The sequence below is a fragment of the Triticum aestivum genome, chromosome 6D, assembly GCF_018294505.1.
Source record: "Triticum aestivum cultivar Chinese Spring chromosome 6D, IWGSC CS RefSeq v2.1, whole genome shotgun sequence".
NCBI lineage: Eukaryota > Viridiplantae > Streptophyta > Magnoliopsida > Poales > Poaceae > Triticum > Triticum aestivum.
In genome coordinates this window covers 419397225-419411736 of record NC_057811.1, presented here as the reverse complement: position 1 = coordinate 419411736, position 14512 = coordinate 419397225, and positions in this window count along the sequence as shown.

Here is a 14512-nt window from a genome sequence, read left to right as displayed (position 1 = left end):
TCTCTCTCCTCCTTCCTTCCTCTCCTACTCCAACTAGGGAAGGGGGAATCCTACTCCCGGTGGGAGTAGGACTCCCCTTGGGCGCGCCGTAGAGAAGGGCCAGCCCTCCCCTCCTCCACTCCTTTATATACGGGGGAGGGGGCACCCCATAGACACACAAGTTCATTGTTTAGCCGTGTCCGGTGCCCCCCTCCACAGATTTCCACCTCGGTCATATCGTCGTAGTGCTTAGGCGAAGCCCTGCGTCGGTAACTTCATCATCACCGTCACCACGCCGTCGTGCTGACGAAAGCTCTCTCTCAACACTCAGCTGGATCTAGAGTTCATGGGACGTCACCGAGCTGAACGTGTGCAGATCGCGAAGGTGCCATACTTTCGGTACTAGGATCGGTCGGATCGTCAAGACGTACGACTACATCAACCGCGTTGTCATAACACTTCCACTTTCGGCCTACGAGGGTACGTGGACAACACTCTCCCCTCTCATTGCTATGCATCACCTAGATGGATCTTGCGTGTGCGTAGGAAATTCTTTGAAATTACTGCGTTCCCCAACACCACACGGGGCGAGTCGTGACGGACGTCACTAGGGAGAACCGCCTCTGCTCCGTAGACCATGAAGAAAGGCGTGTAACCCGTAGATCTGTTAGGGGTAGTATTGATACTCCATAGCACTGAGGGTAACTCCTCCACCCAACAACCTGGCGTCCCCTACAAAGGGACCATAAGTCAGGGCTTGATGCCTTTCAAAATTTCTTGATTAGCTCATTCAGCTTGACCATTAGACTGGGAGTGAGCCACCGACGACACATCAAGTCGAATATGCTCTCGTTGACAAAATTCTTTCATAGCACCCTTGGAGAGATTGGTGCCATTATCAGTTATAATACTGTGGGGAAAACCAGAATGGAAAATCACCTTTTTGGTGAATTGAACCGCCGTTGCCGCGTCACACTTACTGACCGGTTCTGCTTCAACCCTCTTTGTAAATTTGTCAACCGCCACCAAAAGGTGGGTCTTTTTTTCCTTGGATTTTTTGAAAGGCCCAACCATATCAAGCCCTCAGACTGCAAACGGCCAAGCAAATGGAATCATCCTCAATTCCTGAGCCGGCACATGAGCTCGTCTTGAGAATTTCTAACAACCATCACATTTACTGACCAAATCCTCTGCATCAGCATGAGCTGTCAGCCAATAAAATCCATGACGAAAAGCCTTGGCCACGAGAGACTTAGAGCCGGCATGATGACCACAATCGCCTTCATGAATCTCTCGTAGGATCTCACGACCTTCTTTAGGAGAAACACAATGTTGAAACGCCTCCGTAACACTGCGATGATGCAACTCTCCATTGATAATAGTGATTGACTTAGACCGCCGGGTTATCTGCCCGGCCAAAGTTTCATCTTCAGGTAACTCACCCCGGGTCATATACTCCAAATATGGAACTGTCCAATCAGGAATAGCATGAAGAGCCGCCACCAGCTGTGCCTCTGGGTCAGGAATAGCAAGATCTTCCTCTGTAGGCAGTTTAACTGAAGGATTATGCAGAATATCAAGGAAAATATTGGGTGGTACCGGCTTACGCTGGGATCCCAACTGGCTCAAAGCATCAGCCACCTCGTTTCTCCTTCGATCAACATGCTCTACTTGATAGCCCTTGAAGTGTCCAGTAATAGCATCCACCTCTCGGCGATAAGCCACCATGAGCGGGTCCTTAGAATCCCAAGTGCCTGAAACTTGCTGAGCCACTAAGTCTGAGTCACCAAAGCACCACACCCGGCTTAAGCTCATCTCCTTAGCCATCCGAAGACCATGGAGCAAGGCCTCATACTCAGCTGCATTGTTAGTACAAGGGAATGTCAACCTTAAAACATAACAAAATTCATCACCTCGTGGGGAAGTCAAGATAACTCCAGCCCCCGAGCCTTCCAACTGCCTGGATCCATCAAAGTGAATAGTCCAATATGTGCTATCTGGCTTTTCCTCGGGCATCTGCAGATCTGTCCAATCATTTATGAAATCCACAAGTGCTTGAGACTTGATGGCTGTGCGAGGCATATACTTCAAACCATGGGGTCCAAGCTCAATAGCCCACTTGGCTACCCGACCTGTGGCTTCTCTGTTTTGAATAATATCCCCTAAAGGAGCAGAACTAACCACAATGATGGGATGACCCAGAAAATATTGTTTGAGCTAGCGACTAGCCATGAACACCCCATATACAAGCTTCTGCCAATGCGGATACCTCTGCTTGGACTCAATGAGCACCTCACTGATGTAATAAACCAGCCTCTGAACCGGATGCTCCTTGCCTGATTCCTTCCTTTCCACCACAATTGCCACGCTAACAGCTCGGCTATTGGCGGCCACATACAACAACAAGGGCTCTTTATCCATAGGAGCAGCAAGAACCGGCGGCTCAGCTAACTGTTTTTTAAGGCCTCAAACGCCTAATCGGCAACATCACTCCAGACAAAGTGATATGTCTTCTTCATCATCTGGTACAGACGGATAGCCTTTTCACCCAGCCGGCTTATGAACCGGCTTAAGGCCGCAATACGTCCCGCCAGACGCTGAACATCATTAATGCACGCCGGTTTAGCCAGGGAAGTGATAGCCTTTATTTTCTCCAAGTTAGCTCAATACTCTGTTCAGAAACCAGGAAACCGAAGAGCTTACCGGCTGGTAAACCAAAGACACACTTGGCTGGGTTAAGCATCATCTTGTAGACCCGAAGATTGTCAAAGGTCTCTTTCAAATCATCTATGAGGGTTTCCTTCTTCCTGGATTTCACCACAATATCATCCACATAAGCTTGAACATTACGCCTAATCTGGTCATGAAGGCAATTTTGCACACACCACTGGTAAGTCGCCTGGGCACTCTTGAGCCCAAAGGGCATAGATACATAATAGAAGGCTCCAAAGGGAGTGATGAAAGCTATCTTCTCCTGGTCCTTAACTTCCATTTTGATCTGATGATAACCATAATAAGCATCCAAAAAACTCAAACGCTCACAACTCGCCGTAGCATCAATGATCTAGTCAATACGGGGGAGAGCAAAAGGATCAGCCAGACATGCCTTGTTTAAGTCTGTGTAATCCACACACATACGCCAAGTACCGTTTTTCTTAAGTACCAGCACCGGGTTAGCTAACCACTCAGGATGAAAAACTTCAACAATGATCCCAGCCGCCAAGAGCCGGGCCACCTCTTCACCAATGGCCTTTCGCCTCTCTTCATTAAAATGGCGAAGGAATTGATGACCGGTTTAAACTTTGGATCAATATTAAGAGTGTGCTCAGCGAGTTCCCTCGGTACACCTGGCATGTCTGAAGGTTTCCATGCAAAGATGTCCCGGTTCTCACAGATGAACTCGATGAGCGCGCTTTCCTATTTCGGATCCAGATTAGCACTGATGCTGAACTGATTGGATGAATTGCCAGGAACGAAATCAACCAATTTAGTGTCGTCCGCCGACTTAAACTTGAACAGAGGAATGCATCACACCATCTATACAGAAAACAAAAACTACATGATCAATGCTCATATTCATAATCATAAAACCATACACAAAATTAAAACTCACCAAGCCAAAATAGCCTTGCTCTTGGGCTTGGTGGCAGCAGAGGATCGACTAAGCGTGGCAGGGTGATGTAGCCGGCTTGACGTGTTGTGACGGTGCTGCGGCTTGGACGCTGAGGCGGGAGGTACATGTCCTTTACATTGGCCGGGGGCTTGCCCTTTCCTGGCGGACGGAGACGGATGGCACCATCCAATGACGGTGCTGCGCCATGGTGGTCGCCGCTGTTCGACTCAGTCCACATGAGCGTGAGCTGCATCTCCTACTCCCTGTCACCATCCACGCCAAAGCTATGGTCCTCATCTCCAAGGTCCATGGCATCGTCCCAGCGGCTGGAAGCGCTGGAGTGTTGGCGGCGGTGACTAGCGATGCCTAAGGAGGAAAGGAGGCGAGGAGATGGGGAGGATATGAATCTCCGTCTCTCTGAATATGGGACGTGATCATGTATTGATTATTTACCTAAACGTCTATGCCTAATCACGTTAATCGCGCGGAGAAAGAGATATATACGGGATTCCTTCTAACATTCCATGTACGTGCGTGGGCAAGTCATGTATCTTGTTTTTTTAGGGGAGGTCACGTATCTCGTCGGCTACATAGAATAATCTACTTGCAAGTTAGATTAGATAAATGATGAATAGTGAAGGCGCACTTAACAGATTTTACATGGGTATACGGTACGCGGGTATGGGTTATGCTGTCCCATACCCGTACCCACTCTACCCGATGGGTTTAATATTTTTCTACTAATATACCCACGGGTAATTATTTATCCCATACCCTTACCCTAATAGAGTTGTTATCCACTGGGTACGTGCGTAATGGGTACCCATTGCCATCCCTAGCTCCGTAGTTGGCTTCTTCAAAGATGTCATATCTGCCGGGTCAACATTATCCTTGTAAAACTTCAACTCTTCTGTTGCAGAGACAGACTCAGCATAAGCAGCGTCGCCTTCTTCACACTCCAAGGCTATCTTCCGGCTTCCATGCACTGTGATGGTACCCTTGTGACCCGGCATCTTAAGCTGAAAATAAACATAACAAGGCCTTGCCATGAATTTAGCATAAGCCGGCCGCCCAAACAGAGCACGATAAGGGCTCTTGATCTTTACAACTTCAAAGGTCAATGTCTCCGCTCTGGAATCATGCTCATCACCAAAAGCCACTTTCAAAGCGATCTTGCCCACCAGATATGCCGACTTACCAGGCACCACTCCATGGAAAACAGTATTGGGTGGCTTAAGATTTTTATCAGTCAAACCCATGCGACGGAAAGTATCATAGTAAAGGATATTGATGCTGCTGCCTCCATCCATAAGTACTTTAGTGAACTTGTATCCTCCAACCCGAGGCCCCACCACCAGAGCCAAGTGACCTGGATTATCAACCCGGGGCGGGTGATCCACAAGGCTCCAGAGAATAGGGTGTTCAGACCAGCGCAAATAACGGGGACCGCCGGCTCAGCTGCGTTCACTGCCCTTTTATGGAGCTTCTGATCCTGCTTGCATAAACTCGTGGTGAAGACATGGTACTGTCCACTATTCAACTGCTTCGGGTTACTCTGATAACCAGATTACCGCTGCTGATTCCCTTAACCAGACTATTGATTATAACCACCTTGATTGCCCTGACCTTGGAAACCAGAGTTTGAACCGCCACCACCAAAGCCAGGTCCATGAGAGCCGGATCCTGAACCTCCATTCGGGCCATGATTGTTCTGGAAAAAATTGGAATTCCTATATTCCTTCATGATGAAGCTATCCTTCCACATATGAGTGGCCGGCTTCTCATGCGTACCATGCTTCGGACAAGGCTGATTCATCATTGCTTCAAGGTTAAATTTCGGTCCTCCAAACCGGGCCGGCTTACCCTTGCGACGCTGATTATTATTCTGCGTATTGGTGTTAGCCACAAAGTCTAAATTGCCATCAGCTTTGCGCTTACCATTGCCACCTTGACCCACCGGGTTATGCTACTGCCCTTTTGTATTGCTACTCTTCTTTCCCTTACCCGGCCTCTCATCATCAGACCCGGGGTCCTTGGTACCATCAGAGTCGGCATATTTGACGAGAGCCGCCATTAGCTCCCCCATGTCATTGCAATGAGATTTTTGGCGTGGTTCCGATAGGTGGTGCTATCGTACATCCACATTGATGGAGACTTCAACCCACAGAGGGTAACGGTTGCGTGAGTCCACGGAGGGCTCCACCCACGAAGGGTCCACGAAGAAGCAACCTTGTCTATCCCATCATGGCCATCGCCCACGAAGGACTTGCATCACTAGGGTAGATCTTCACGAAGTAGGCGATCTCCTTGCCCGTACAAACTCCTTCGTTCAACTCCACAATCTTGACGGAGGATCCCAAGTGACACCTAACCAACATAGGAGACACCATTCTCCAAAAGGTAATAGATGGTGTGTTGATGATGAACTCCTTGCTCTTGTGCTTCAAATGATACTCTCCCCAACACTCAACTCTCCCTCACAGATTTGGATTTGGTGGAAAGATGATTTGAGTGGAAAGCAACTTGGGAAGGCTAGATATCAAGATTCTTGTGGTTGGAATGGAATATCTTGGTGTCAACACATGAGTAGGTGGTTCTCTCTCAGAAGATGTATGCTGGAAGTGTAGGCACGTTCTGATGGCTCTCTCCATGAATGAAGAGTGGGTGGAGGGGTATATATAGCCTCCACACAAAATCTAACCGTTAACCACAATTCACCAAACTCGGTGGGACCGAATCATAAAACTCGGTCAGACCGTTTCAATTCAAAATGTGAACGTTAGGCTTTTCGGTGGGACCGACATGTCAACTCGGTGGGACCGATTTCATTAGGGTTAGGGCATAACGTAATCTCGGTGAGACCGATCACATAAACTCGGGAGGACCGATTTGTGTAATGGGCAAACAGAGAGTTGGTCTGGCAAACTCGGTGGTATCGAATCGCTCATTTTGGTGACACCGAAACGTTACGAAAGGGAAACAGAGAGTTTGCATTGCGAACTCGGTGGGACCAATCGCTCATCTCGATTGGACCGAAACGTTACGAAGGGAAACATAGAGTTTGCAATCCCATCTCGGTGAGACCGAGATCCCTATCGGTAAGACCGAAGTGACTAGGGTTTCTGGCAGTGGCTATGTCCAATGAACTCGATGGCGCCGGATAGATCAAATCGGTGGGGCCGAGTTTGACTTTTGGTTTGGGACATATGTGGATATGACAAAGTGGTTGAGGGCTTTTGGAGCATATCACTAAGCATTTTGAGCAAGCAAGCCATTAAGCAACACCTCATTCCTTTTAATAGTATTAGCTTTTCCTATGGACTCAATGTGATCTTGGATCACTAAAATGAAAATGTAGAGTCTTGAGCTTGAGCCAATATGCGTCCTTAGCATTTTGAGGGGTCCACATTCCTAATCCATGCCATGCCAACCATTGAACTTTCTGAATCGATCATCTTGAAATAGCATTAGTTCAATGAGCTATATGTTGTTAGGAATTACCAAAACCCCCAGGGATAGTTGCACTTTCAATCTCCCCCTTTTTGGTAATTGATGACAACATATAGATCAAAGCTTCGACAAATGATAATAAGATTTAAAAACATCGCCGCTTTGAGAAGTATGTCATAAGCAAGAGTTCCCCCTAAATTTGTGCATTATTTAAAATTTTCTTTTGAATGCAAATGCACAATTGATTAGGATCATGGGTTACTCTTCCGTCACATACATCTTGGTGGAGCGCTCAAAATGATAAAAAAATAAAACATGCACTCATCACCAAGCAAAGTGAATGATCATATATGGGATATAAAAGATACTATGATCCAATTAAACATTTAAGTAGAATATGATCAAACACATGATCATACAAGTATCTCACACACTGACAAGTATTAAACGAGCACACACAAAAGTATCAAGCAAATACCAAGAGAGGCAAAGAAGCAAAACACTCTCTCTCGAAGCCTATGATCTATACATTTCTCCCCCTTTGGCAACAAGTTACCAAAAAGTTTGAAGATGCATAATGCTATGCGTCTCTCTAGGCTTGGTCTTCAGGAGGTGGTGTTGAGAGGACTCCAAGGTCGAAGGCATCTATAGACGTTGTTGGAGCTGGTGGAGTGGCAACTGGAGGTGGCACTGAAGTTGTTGATGCTGGTGCTGAAGTAGTTGCTCTAGTGTCAGCCATGGGCACTGCAGCAGACCTCTGACCTCTAGGCACTCTCTGAAAGGCATCTGTGGTAGCCTGCCGTTTCTTCTCCTCTGCTTCCTCCTGGAGCTGCTCAACAGTTGTCTGCATCTCAGTCACTTTAAGATCTAGATCATAGAATTTGGTCTCAATGATCCTCTCCAAGCTCTCCTGGTTTTGAGTCAGGGTGGCCAAGCCCTTCTCAATCCTCAGAGTTGGTTGAATCAGATAAGCAAGCTAATCTTGTTTGGACTTCAGAAATAATTGAGATGCCTCTTCAACACTTGGCATCTTTGCAGCTTTCTCTGCCTTTGCCTTTTCTCTCTTCTCTTGTGCTTGCACAGATGTGGGATCTTCTTCATTCATCACAACAGTATTGTCCTCAAATTCTGGTCTCAAAGGTAAGTGCTCCTTGTCCAAAAAATAGGTTCTTGTGCCCATCTTGGAGTTGATGAGCACCTGAATATGTCGAGCATACCCACAAGATCTCTTCAGATCTGCAGCAGTCCTCTTGATTGTTTCAACAATCAGGCTCATGACTTTGAATTTCTGAGGCACATCAAATATCTGCAGCAAGTTGATTGAATGGCCTCTGATCATCTTGTGATCTCCAGATTTGGGCAACAAAGTATACCTCAATATAGTGTTTATCGTAGCTAGACCAGACAACAAGTAATGAACAGATCCAAATCTATGTGTATCCAAAGCTTTGTCTGGGATCTCTTTGTACATATTTACCATAGAGTTGTGGTCTTTCTTCTTCTTGGCATAGATATCCAAGTCATCTACATGCTCTTCAGGGGCATTTATCAACTTAGCCCACTCATCAACAGTTGACCGATACCTTGTACCCTCAGACATCCATACAATTCTACCATCTGGATAAAAATGAGCAGTGGAGTAGAATTGCATGATGAGTTCATCATTCCATTTTGTCAGCTTCTGACCCACAAACTTGTCAACACCACAAGCTCTGAAGCTCTCATGCACACCTAGAAAATGATCTTCATTCTCATCAATGTACTTCCAGTCTGCCCACTTCATGTCACAAACTATGGGCTTCTTGTCCAGGAGAATGGTTTCATAGAAATCTTGTTGTTCTTTGGTGTGGAACCTGTAGTCCACTGCAGTCCTCCTTCACACAGCATAAGGGTCACTTTGTCTCCAAAGTCTCAGACCTGCATCCTTCCTGCTGCTCATATCCTCTGCCACTGGATGGCTGTCTTCATGATCTATATTCTTTGGTTTAAGTTTCCTTAGCACTTGGGCTTCAGCATCTTCTTCTTCCATCTCAGGCACTGGGGCCTTGTTATTCTCTGCAGCTGGAATGTTCCTAGTGCTCCTCTTGGGATTTGAAGTCTTTTGAGCTTGAGCAGCAGCTTTGGGGGCAGTCTTGGGCTTTGAAGCAGCAGCCCCTGACTTAATTGCATCCCCCATTAGCTTTTGGGACTTGGGTGCTGGTGCAGCATCCTCGTCCTCTTCTTCTTCTTCTTCTTCTTCTTCTTCTTCTTTTTCTTCTTCTTCTTCTTCTTCTTCTTCAGATGAGTGCTTTTCAAATTCTGCCATGGGGTCCACCTTCATGCACCATCTTCCTCTCTTTCTTTCCTTCTTCTTCTTATCCTCACCAGCAGCTCTCCTCATGTTGATTTGGAAGGTTCCTGAATGGAGGCCCTGGCCTTAGACATTGGCACTCTCTTGGCAGGTGCCTTCTTGTGCAAACCAGGCTTTGTTGCAGCAGCAGTACCATATTGCTTCTTTAGGACTTTCTTTTTGGAGCTCACTTCCTCCTCAGTAGCCACATAGTCCTCATCCTCAGAGTCTGAGGTTCTCTTCTTCCTTGTTCTAGTGGCTGGCTTGGGCAAATTGCTTGGAGTGCTCCTAATTCCATCATCATAGCTGCTAGAGGGACTAGTGCCCTCACTCATGTGCACTTGCTCTTCTGATTTGTTCTGACTATCACCCTGGTCAGACATTCTAGCAAAGCAAACTGACAACAGACCCTGTGAATAGATATGGATGAGATAGAGTGGATGAGCATCACAGAGTGCAGAGTTTTTGCAAAACAGATGAGTCAAAAACTTAGTTTTAGTTCTCCACAGAAAGCATTTCGGAGCTACCGATTTGTTAAACTCGGTGACACTGAAGCAGCTTTTGGAGTCTAAACTAGTGAACTCGGTCAGACCGAATCACAATTCGGTGGCTCCGAGAGTGCTAGGGTTTCGCTGAGAGTTGAACTCGGTCGCACCGATTTGCAACTTTCGGTCAGACCGAAAAGTGCAAGTGCAATGGCCTAAGCCAAACCGATGAGACTGATTTTGTCGGTGGGAACGACACCTATGGGATCACTGGGATCCCTTCTACGGTCGGCGGGGCGCGGGGTTGTGAGAAGAGCAGGTTTAGGAGCTAGCACAAAGATCGTTTACCCAGGTTCGGCCACGAAGATGCGTAATACCCTAGTCCTGCTTTGGTGGATGTATTGAGTGTTCTTGAGCTCTCGAACTAGCTACGGTGGCTGCGTAGTTCCAAAGAGCCGAATCCCCCTCCAGTATGCCTCGGGCCTCCTTTTATAGGCGAAAGGTGTTGCCACAGTGGCACACAGGAGGTGGAAAGGTCTACAGTGCGCGAGCTTGCCTCCCGGCATTACGGGACAAAGTGCATTAAATGCGCTACTTAGGTGTCCATTAGCTTTATCAGGGATGGGAACGAGGCCCGTCCTGTCCGTCGCCACTCCACCTTGCTTCGACACGCGCCCAGGCCAGCGATGCGTGCAGCGCCATGTAGACAGGCAAACTGCTGAGGTGGCGCGGTGGCAGGGTCTTCACGAAGATCTGCACGCCACCACGCAGGTGCTTGCTGAGTTGGTCTAGAAGCCGCATGTCGCCACGCAGGTGCCTGCCCAGCTGGTTGGGCTGGCAGCTGCATGCGAATGGCGGCGGAGTCTTGGCTGGTGCGGGTCTTGCAGTGGCCCCGCTAATGTCCTCGGCAAGGGTCTTGCCGGGGGCCCGGCAAGGGTCTTGCCGTGGTGTCGCAGTCGTCCCCGGCAAGGCGCTTGCCAGGGGTCTTGTGGATTTCCTCGGCTAGGATCCCGCCGAGGGTCGTCGTCTTCTGATCCTCATCTTATCTTGTGTGTTTATGATCTTGACAAAGATCTGCATGCCACCACGGAGGTGCCTCCCGAGCCCTAGTTCCGGTGTAGTTGTTGACGGCGTTCGGAACCCTTGGGCTCAAGGGTGGCTCGCTACGCTGGCATCGGGCAGGCTGCCCCGGCAAGGCTCTTGCCGGGGCTGCGGAGGCTGCCTCGGCAAGGATCTGGCTGAGGGATTCTACCTTGCCCCTTGCCCTCTTGTGTTCCTGGTCTTGGCGTTGTCTTGTGCTTCGGCTTCTCTCCGGCTTCCCACCTCTGCCCTGCTAGGTGTGGCCGCGGCACGCGGCTCTAACTGCCCGTGCACAAGTAAAGGGCTCAAAAGGAGAGCCCCTACTTTTGTACACCGACAGGAGCCCCCGGGCCTGGGCCACACATAAGCACGACGCGTTATTGGGCCAGGCCCAGAACGGTGCGCGGGCAGGTGGGGCGGATTTTACCACAGTAACTGTTTAGCCTGCTGCGCTTCCCCATGACCTGCGTTGAACGCGCGACGTGGAGGATTGTGTGTGACGTGGGGGTCATGCGTGGGGCGGTTCCCGCACGCATGCGTCACACCGCAGTTAATGGGGAAAGAGGCGGCCCGCGCCTTCCCCGCAAAAAGGAATAACCGCGGGCGCGCTACTCATTTACCCCCTGCGTCTTCCTCAATCTTGGAACCGCCGTCCCCTTCTCCTTCCTTCGCTAGCTTTCACCTTTGCTCACCGCCGCCGCGTCTTCGCCGCCCTCTTTCTTCCACTTCTCGCAGCCACCATGGCCCCAAAACTAGCAACAAAGGCAAGAGAGTGGCCAAGGACGCCGGGGCGGTGGATCCGTCGAAGAGCGAGTCGGTGGCGCGGCGGCCACAGCTCGCCTACTTCCCCTCGACGGTCGACGTGTTCGAGATCCGGGACTACTTCAAGCCCCTGTGGGGGTGCAAGACGGGGGGGGGGGGAGACGACAGGGTATCCAGCCACGCGCGTCACCCCCGCCAATTGCGCCGAGGCCGCCCCGAATCGGTACCCTTTTTCGTCGATTACTTTTCTTGCGGCCTTTGCCCCCCTTCTCCGATTTCTTCAACGATATCATGCACACATTTGGCCCATCTCTGTGAGGGATTTGCCGGAGTTCTTCCCAACACGGTGCTCTTCCGCCATTATTTTTACCCCTGCATCCAGAAGGGAGGCGCCATCTCTGGTTGCGTCACCTAGATCCCAAGGTCCAAAGGGATGTACCCGGAGGGTGCCCAGAAGGAGCGGTGGGAAGAATGGCGGGGCCAATGGTGCTGGACCGAGGAGGATGGCCCCCAGGAGTTCTGCCGGGTCCGCCAGATGCCGCCGGTTTGCAGGAACGATTGGGGCGACGTCGACGCCCAGGAAGACAAGCTCGAGATCGCCACCACCAGGATCCATCGCCTCACCGTCGCCGGGCTCACCCTGGAGATGATTGGGGCAGATTTCCTCTGCCGCCGAATCGCTCCTCTACACAACAAGGGGAGGCCGGCCTGGCTCTTCCAGAATGTGGCTGACATCATGAGGCTTCGCCCCGGCCTCAATCACAACTTCACGGTGATGGGGCACGCTCACTTCTGCCAGTGGATCTTTCAGCTCGACATGAACCGCGAAGGCTGGGCCGAGAGGTCTGGCAAGGCTGCGAAAGCCGGCAAGGTCGTCAAGGGGCCCTTGTTTGGGTTGCCGGCGGGGGTGGTCCTACTGAGCAACAACTCGCGCCAGACCGACATCATCGCCATGATGCTGGACTGCAACGCGCATGGTCCTGTTCCAAGCTGGGCCGCATCGCCGGAGGAGCAGGTGCAGGAATTCTTTGACGGCTTGGCGGAGGTGTATGTCCGCAATGAGCCGCTGCTCATCCAGAACACCACCCAAGTAGAGCTGGACTACATCGCCACCAGTGGGCTTGGCGGCTTGGCGGAGGAGAAGGAGCTTGCCCAGTGGGCGGGAGGCCAGCAGCGCCGGCACCGGGGCCCCTCTCATTGAAGATGCGCCCGATAAGTCATCGGGGGAGGAGGAGGACGAGGCCGTCGACCCTCCAGCCACGGGGAGAGGGCGAGTCCTACGACAGGCCAGCTCCGGCGAGCCAGTTCGGCCCGGCCGGGCCGTGCAACCCCGGCAGGCCCAGGAGACGTTCGCGCGCCAAACAAGGGCCGCGGTAGCGAAGAAAGTGGTGAAGGCCGCGGTGGAGAAGAAGAAAGCATTCGCCTCTTCTTCGTCTAAGCGCGCTCAGACCCCACCTCCTTCCCCTCCTCCGGTAGACGTCGATGCGGAGGTCGTCTTTGACTTCGAGTCCCTTAGCCCAAGGAGGAAGAGGAAGGCAGCAGAGGAGGAGGTGGAGGACGAGTAAGTATCTTGTCCCTTTTTGTCACCTCCACCCCCTCAGACCGTGCCACTTCTCTTGATTCATTTTCATCTTTGCAGGGATGCAGAGACACTGGCCCAGAGGGTGAAGAGGGCTAGGGCTTCAGTGAGCGGCCAGCCCTCGGCCGGCGCTTCCGGTACACCGCTGGTGGTGTTGAGTAGCCCGGACAGCAGCCCCCGGCATAGCCCCTAGCGTAAGTTCATTACTCACCCCTCGTCAACGTGTGTTGGGGGAACGATCTCTTTGGTGCTCACCCTGTCGTGGTTGCAGGAGGAGGACAGCAGCAGCAGGAGCCACAGAGGGCTACCCCCAACACGCCGCCCCCATCGACCACGCCGCCCTGAGGGGCATCCCCGGCAAGGGCACCAAGCACCGAGCCCGTGCACACGGAGGAGGAGGAGCCGAACTCGGGCGCTGGTGGCTTCGCCTCGGTGCCAAATGTTGGCGGGGAGGGGACTTCTACTTCCCAGCCCGGCACGGGTAAGTCACTTGCCTTCCATCCCTGTTCTTTTTCTGTTCTTTCTGAATCTTGGTCTTGGCTTCGCCTCATCCCCTTCCCGGTACCCAGATCCTTCCTCGGTGGACTAGGAGGACATATACACCATCGTCGAGGATGTCGCCAAGGCCGCCGAGGCGGAGGCCGAGAAGATCGCCGCCGAGGAGGCCGCCAAGGGTGCTGCTGAGGACGCCGCCAAGGGGCCTGCTGGGGAGGCCGGCAAGGCTAGTGCCGAGGAGGCCGGCAAGGGGCCTGCCGGGGAGGTCGTGTAACAGCCCCAAAATTGGGTTATCAATTTTTGTGCTGTTATTCTCTCCTGGCACTCATTTTCAAAATTTTCTCCTGAGTTTGCTAGATGACCCTGAGAAAATTTTGTCATTTCCAACCTTTCAAAATCCTGCTCATGTCTTTTTCAGTGGGCAAGACCTCATTTGCATCAGCTCAATTCCTCTTAAACCCTAATTCCAAATTTTTGGAATTTGGATATGCCCTTGTGATTACAAAGGAGCCACCATTTTCCTTGTTCTGTTGATCCTCCCAATTGATCCCAGAGATCATCCTATCTTTCTTAACCTTGGATATGCAAAAATATTGCTAAGTCCAATGCAATATTTTTGAATTATGATTTATTCCTTTTCTTGCCTTTCCGAGGAATAAAATCCAAAGGCATATCTAGCCATCTCCTAAATTCATGAGAATTGGTGGAGTTGATGCTTATGCCTAATCCAAGCTCTGGCA